Source organism: Brachyhypopomus gauderio, chromosome 11 (genome assembly GCF_052324685.1).
Source record: "Brachyhypopomus gauderio isolate BG-103 chromosome 11, BGAUD_0.2, whole genome shotgun sequence".
NCBI classification, from domain to species: domain Eukaryota; kingdom Metazoa; phylum Chordata; class Actinopteri; order Gymnotiformes; family Hypopomidae; genus Brachyhypopomus; species Brachyhypopomus gauderio.
Window position 1 is genome coordinate 19,396,292 of NC_135221.1, and position 7,645 is coordinate 19,403,936.

A 7,645-nucleotide genomic window follows, 5' to 3' on the forward strand; every position below is an offset into this window, starting at 1 on the left:
CTCACGCTTGAATTTTTCACATTTCTTAATAATGTCTGATGATACTGTACAATGTTTAACAAAGATTATATTCCATGTAACAAATATTGCATTCATATTTTCTTAACCATTGCTGGCTCTGTGACTGCTGTGTTAAATTCTTATATGTCATAGACCATTACGTCATCTGCACATCCTCCCACTGGACTCTGTGTGTACTGGTCAGTGTTGCTTTAGATGTTATCGTGAATGCTTGTCCTGTATGTCTGGTTTATGGTGAATACTTATTCTCTTGTGTTGCACCATGGCCCTAAATGAACAGCTATTTTGTTCCTTTGTGGACTAATACATGGCTGGAATCACAACAAGTGTCTGGAAACACCTAAAGGACATAATGAGGAACCATTGGAGGAGACGAGAGCCTTGATCCTAAACCTGCAGCTGCACAGGTTCACGTGCTAGGTTTAGTGTTAGGGTTAGAGCTAGGGTAGGTGTTAGAGTTAGGGTTAGGTGTTAGTGTTAGTGCTAGGGTAGGTGTTAGTGTTAGGGTAAAGGTTGGAGCTAGGGTAGGTGTTAGGTTTAGGTGTTCTGGTTAGTGCTAGGGTAGGTGTTAGGTGTTAGGGTTAGGTGTTCTGGTTAGAGTTAGGGTAAGTGTTGGGTGTTAGGGTTAAGTTTAGGGTAAGTGAGTACCATTCTCTGTTATACTATAAAGACACGTCCACGTATGGCTAAAGATTGTTTAAGGTAGTGTAGAATCTGTTTGAAGAACCTCACTGATGCCCACGCTGCCCATGCCTGGATGACTACACTGCAGCTTGAAACTGTGAGAGGAGAAGAGAGGAGAGAGAGAGAGAAAGAGAGAGAGAGAGAGAGAGAGAGAGAGAGAGAGAGAGAGTGGTGAAAGAGGAGAGAGAGAGGAGAGTGGTGATCCTGTTGGGCAAGGGCTTCCTCAGCATGGCCCACTGGGGAAGAGATGTGTTTACACAGGCAGCTTTTACACATCTGCTGAGCTGATTACGAGCCTGCAGAGAGAAACTACAGGAGCTTGTAGAATGGTTATCCAATACTAGCAATTTCATGTAGCATATTGCTGATGTTATTATATGGTTAAAGTAAGGTGTATTTCATGATTGTAGTTTGGTGTATTAACATTGTAATTATGTTCTGAGGGTAATAACATGGTTTTATTAGATTGTGTTGTGCTTATAAGATTAAAGTTCACTGCGGCAGTGTGAGGCACCACCCTGTAGGGCACCAGCGTTCTGGATTGCAACCGGTGTTCTGGAATGCAGCCAGTGTTCTGGAACTCAACCAGTATTCTGGAACTCAACCAGAACTCTGTGGCAGTTAGGTTAGAAAGTCATTTAAATGTAACAAAGTCATCAGTGTAACACGGAGCATTCATGAAGTGGACGCAACAGCGAGGTTTATTAGGGGCAAATCCATAATGAGAGTCATTTAGATGGTCCAGGGTCAGGTTACCAAACAAATCAATCCAGAATGCATTATAACGTTCAGAAAGCAAAACAGACAGACCGAGAAAGAAAACAGGCAGGAATAAACAATCAAAATATATATATTGATTCACACTTATCAAGTTTACATCCGCTTCTGATAGAGAAAAATAAAGATTCCATTGCATAAATAAATGAAACAACAAATCAACACACCAGGAATTGTGTAAGCGACATTATCTTAGCCAGAATGTGTTCTCTGAGCAGCATGAAGGGAATCCCTGAGCTGAGCTCACCTCCTGCTCACACGTGTTGGCACCTTCTCCCCTGACACAGGGGTGTTCTCACCCACCAAAAGGGCTGTAGACACTGGTGTGACTTCACTGTCCTGCCTTCACTGTCCTTGGGATGTTTTTGATAGATGTCACAGACTTTAAATATTTGAAATAAAAAGCACATGTCCTACACAGTGGCACAGAGAGACACCACAGTAATATAGACACCACAGTAGTACAGAAAGACACCACAGTAGTACTGACAGTAGTACAGAGAGACACAACAGTAGTACAGACACTGCAGTAGTACAGAGAAACACAACAGTAGTACTGACACTGCAGTAGTACTGACACCACAGTAGTACAGACACCACAGTAGTACAGAGAAACAACAGTAGTACTGACACAACAGTAGTACTGACACCACAGTAGTACAGAGATACAACAGTAGTACTGACACCACAGTAGTACTGACACCACAGTAGTACAGAGACACAACAGTAATACTGACACAACAGTAGTACTGACACCACAGTAGTACAGAGACACAACAGTAGTACAGAGAAACACAACAGTAGTACAGAGAGACACAACAGTAGTACTGACACCACAGTAGTACAGAAAGACACAACAGTAGTACAGAGTGACATCACAGCAGTACAGAGAGACACAACAGTAGTACTGACACCACAGTAGTACAGACACACTACTATCAATTATCTATTATCTATTTGGCAACAAAAACACAATGAATATAATTGTGTATATATACAATAATGAGTATTATGCAGTGGGGAACCGTCAGGGCCCTCTACGCTCTCTCAAAGGGCCTAAAATATTCTTAAAACATAAATATATATAATATAATTTATCCAATTATATTTTATCTACTTACAGTTTGACAGTCGACATCTAAACAATTACAAAAATATAAGCAAATAAATTATTGAACCGTGTCTATTCAATCTGTGTTTGAAGGTGAGGGGTTAAGTGGATCCTGTGAGCCTGTGTCTCCCCCTATCAGGACTGTGATGCCCGCTGTTCGTTTACAGAGGGCCTGGCAGTTATAATTCAGTGCAATACCAATTTCAAATGACAGTAAAATTGACCAATCATATCTTCCGCCTTAGTGGGCGGGCTTAACTGTATGATAATTTCCGCCCGCTGTGGCGACGCTAGCTGCCGTTAGCGTAACACCACTAGCTAGTTTCGATTAATTCCTTTGATGCCCTCGTGCGCGTTGTTTACATATTCCGCTCCCAAGGAACACGGAGCTGTGAACCTTATTTTGTTGGAACCTTATTTTGCTTAAGAAGTTATCTAGTACAGATATTATTGATTATTGCGTTTCTAAAGTTGTACAGTCGTCTCAATTATTTATTTATTTATTATTATTTTCTTTATTGCAGTTAATTAGGAGAGGAATTTATTTTCTCTGTGGGGGGGAGCGGGCCCTGTTTTAATGGTCACGGTTCGCTACTAGTATTATGTAATGTTTGGAAGAGGAGGCAGGCACAATGACAAGTAACATGGAGAACATACACTTTTAATACAAACACTGGTGAAGTCCAGCGCGATAGCGCAAGCACAATAACAGTCACTCACATAGGCATGAACTTTATATAAAGACGACCACGAGACCTTGCATGAATGCACATTAAATAAGTGTAGAAAACATTCCTCAGTGATCACAAGACAAGGCACAGGTGAGACCAACGAACACGCTCACTAACGACCCACACCCACAGAACTACAAACATGGACATAACTGCATGCAGACGACGTAACGACACGCCCACAAGGAGGGGTCCGGAGCTGTCACCGTGACAGAACACCCCACCAGGGACTCGCTACTCCGGGAGCGTCCCGCAAAGCTGGAAAGCCCCGAACCTACACCGACAGGCTGGTCCGGAGCCGCCGGAACCACGAGTCCTCGAGAGCCGTCTCCCCCGATGGTGGGAACTGCCGCGAACAGCTCTAAAACACCCTCCCTGGGAAAACAGGGGAAAATACATTAAACAGAGGCATGTTGAAAATCACACACACTGGCACATGTAACACAAGGGGCACAAGAGGGAAAAGGGGATTAAGAAGAAACATCGGGACTGACACACACACAGGCACGGGCAACCAAGTAATCGCTCTTCCCATTTGTAGGAGCGCGATCAGCGGCGCGAGCCCTCCTAGGACCGCAGGCGAAACGAGGGGCGGAGTCACTCCGCTCCTTGGAGCTGACTGACCAGCGCATGGATTTAGACGCTCCAGGAGGGCTGGCCTGTCGCCGCTCCTTAGTTGGTTCTCGAGGCGCCTCTGGGGGCACCTCGTACCCCCACGCCGGACCTCTGACCCCGCCGAGCCTCTCTCGCGCTCCCTGCAGCATTGCCGGTTCGCCCCCTGACGTCTCCATCTCCTCGCCCTCCACAGAGGTGTCCAGGGTCTGGGACATCGCCTCTTCGTTCCTTTCCCTTACGTTCGCCTGTACAGAGGCAGAGGACGAAGTGTGATGGTGTTTGGCCTTCTTCTTCCCCTTCTTCGGCCAGATAATGTAACCTGGCATTTTATTGGCTCGTCTTTCTGTAACCTTTGGAGGAGGAGTCAGGCACAACGATGAGTAACGTGGTGATCATACATTTTTAATACAAACACTGGTGAAGTCCAGCACAAGCACAATAACAGTCACTCACACAGGCATGAACTTTAGACAAAGACGAGCACGAGACCTTGCATGAATGCACATTAAATAAGTGTAGAACACATTCCTCAGTGATCACAAGACAAGGCACAGGTTGAGACCAACGAACACGCTCACACGACCCACACCCACAGAACTACAAACATGGACATAACTGCACGCAGACGACGTAACAACACGCCCACAAGGAGGGGTCCGGAGCTGTCACCGTGACATATTAATGATAATTGACTTGTAATGTGTCAGGCCCGTGATACTGACCTGTCCGGTTATATCCGTGCCTGCCACACCGGACGGACGGAACTTCGGTACCCAGAATACCGCGGGGGCTCATGTGACCCCCCAGCGTTCAGACCAACAATCATACTGATAGGAAGCACCTGTCCCCCTCCCTATAAATAGTGGGAACGAGTAGGAACTAATTGCTCAGTATTTGTTTTGATGCATGCGTCTCTGTGTTCCGTGTGCATATCGCTGTGGTTTTTGCATCCGTATATAGTCAGTCTTCAGTTTGGTGATCTGTTGTTCTATTCCAGGATTTCTTTTTCGTTCTGTATGGTTTCTCGACCCTGTCGTGGGTAAGCTTCTGTTTAAATAAATCCTGTTATCATCTGCGAGTGTCTGCTCTTCTGTCTGGTCGTGACATAATGAGAATATTTTATGTACCGAGAATTAAAAAATGTTTTATTGTTTGTGCATTATACCTTAAAAACAAATTTAATGGTCATTAAAAAAAAACATTTTATTTAGAATATGGGACACAACTTGGCTCATTGTAAAGCACTGCGTGTAAGGAATTATTGTAAACCATTAAAAAGCACAAAAGTGTGATAGTTAAAACTATACTTTAGAATAGAAAACACAACACAGAGTATTGATGAGTAACTAAACTCTAATTAATGCTAATGCCATAAACTCCAGAAGTCAATTGATACCACCAAGGAACCTATAAGACCAATGCCAATTACACCCTAATTAAACCCTAATTGCACACTAATTACATGTGAATTTAGATAATTATTTCATGTGCAAATATTTGGATGACAATGTCTTTCCAAATAATTTATTGTGTTATTACAATTAATAATACAATTATTAGTGATTTTCAAATCTAACATACAATGATGCACTGATGCAAGTTTTAATGAATAAAGCTAAATGCAGACTAAACCATTTAGAAGTGCTTAAAATGTCTGAAACTGAGAGCCAAACCTTCGTTTTTTTAATGCATACACACATTTCATATAATGCCTGAGTTAATTTCTCAAAGCCTGACACATATTTTGGAAATCCTTATAAACGTGCACAAAATTTAACTCTGAGTGCCCAAAAAATTAACAGTCCCTTCAAAACAAAATATTCACACCATTAACATTCCCTTCAAAAAAAATATTCACATTAACGTTCCCTTCAAAACTAAATATTCACACCATGCCGTAACACATCATGTTTTCACAATACAGTAGAACCCAGGAACTCATCCGTATATTCGTAGTTCGATGCAAAATTTCGAGAAAATTTTGTCTTGGAGCTCGAACAAAAATTCGGAATCCGACCCAACTCATGTGACTTTTGTAAACAAAATACAGTTCGTGTTGAGAACAGATTCATCCATTTTCAGTTATTTCAGTTATTTGCTATATTTCATTATAGGAAAAATGATCAGGAACGAATTAGCGTCGAGTTCCGGGGTTCTATTGTACACTGATCAATTGAGAACAGACTTTTCTACAATAAGTATTGCATCATCTATGCTGGATTCATCCATGGAGCACGGACGTTGAACAGGAAGTATGTTATTATGTGATAGTTATGTATGTGTTGCAGATTCATAATATTTCAGTCACTATTGAAATCAATTACATTCTGCTTAATTTTAAACAAAACAAAATGACATTCTTGTAGTCTGGGTAGTCTGTGTAGCCTATAGTCTGTGACCTGCAACGGGATGTGATTGCTTTATTGAATACCTGAAGGTTCCACACTGGTGAGGAATATTGGTGAGGATTTCTGATGAGGATTGTAAACAGTGGATTTACTTCCTGTTTTCAGACTTCTTTAATTTGTTCCAGTGTACTCATAGGCCACATACATATAGTAGCCTACATGTAGTATGGGAAAGCGATGGTAAGAACAGGGGATTCACTCTAGTACAGACTACAGACTACTGCTGGATGCTAAAGAGGGATGTTACTGAGGCAAAACTCATGTATTTATGGTTTTAAGTGTAGTAAGAGCATTATTTATCAATTGTATATGACTAATAGGAAATGTACTTAAAATATACTTATAAATATAAAACAGATGAATTCAAGCATATAAATTGCTATAATGTCCAGCTATTTAAGTTTGGGAAGTAAAAACAGTTGTCCCAGTTTAGTTGTACAGTGTAGTAAGAGGAAAATATTCAGCACGATTGCTGTAAAGAAGAATGAATGCACTGTAAAAATAGTAACAATGTAAAATTATAAAACCCTTTCAAAATATAATAAGAGTTATTTCATTTGCTCTAATATTAGAGGCTGTTATAAAGCAAACATGTAAACCCAACCCTCTCCTACTCACTGGAGACAAACATGTATATATGTGTGTGTGTGTGTGTGTGTGTGTGGTGGTTTACACTAAGATTCTTGTGACCTGCTTTTCCAAAATCAGACAGCTGGTGAAAGGCCTTATCCAAAAAGGCAGAAGAGCATCATGGGAAGGGTGCCAGTACAGCGAGGAACACAAACATCGCACAGTAAAGCTCGACATCTGTGAGTCATGTGACTGAACAGCAGCATTAACCTGGTGATGATGATGATGGTCTGGCTTTATTATCTATAAATGGTTTAAAAAGAAGTTCACACATCAGCTACACATACACTATAATTGCAGGTCCTGGACATGAAGTCTGTCACTGAGAGAGAAAGCTGCGTGTCCAACATCATAATGCAAAATCATATGTAGTTCAAGTCAATTTGGAGATGATTTTATTGCCCACAAATGAAGCACAGGGCGTTTATCTCATCTGTCTCAGTGTCACCTCCTCCGAGACTTCTTCTAGACTCTAGTGTGTTCGTTTCTGCCCAGAAACCTAATAAAGACGGAGTGACTGTCCACCATACTGTTCAGATTTTACTATGGATATATAAAAAGAAAAACTGCAGAATCAGACATTTTCTGGTGGATCATGACCCACGTTAACGATTGATTAATCACGTACTCAGACACTGAGAAGTAAACCAAGTGAGCAGATTCCTCTC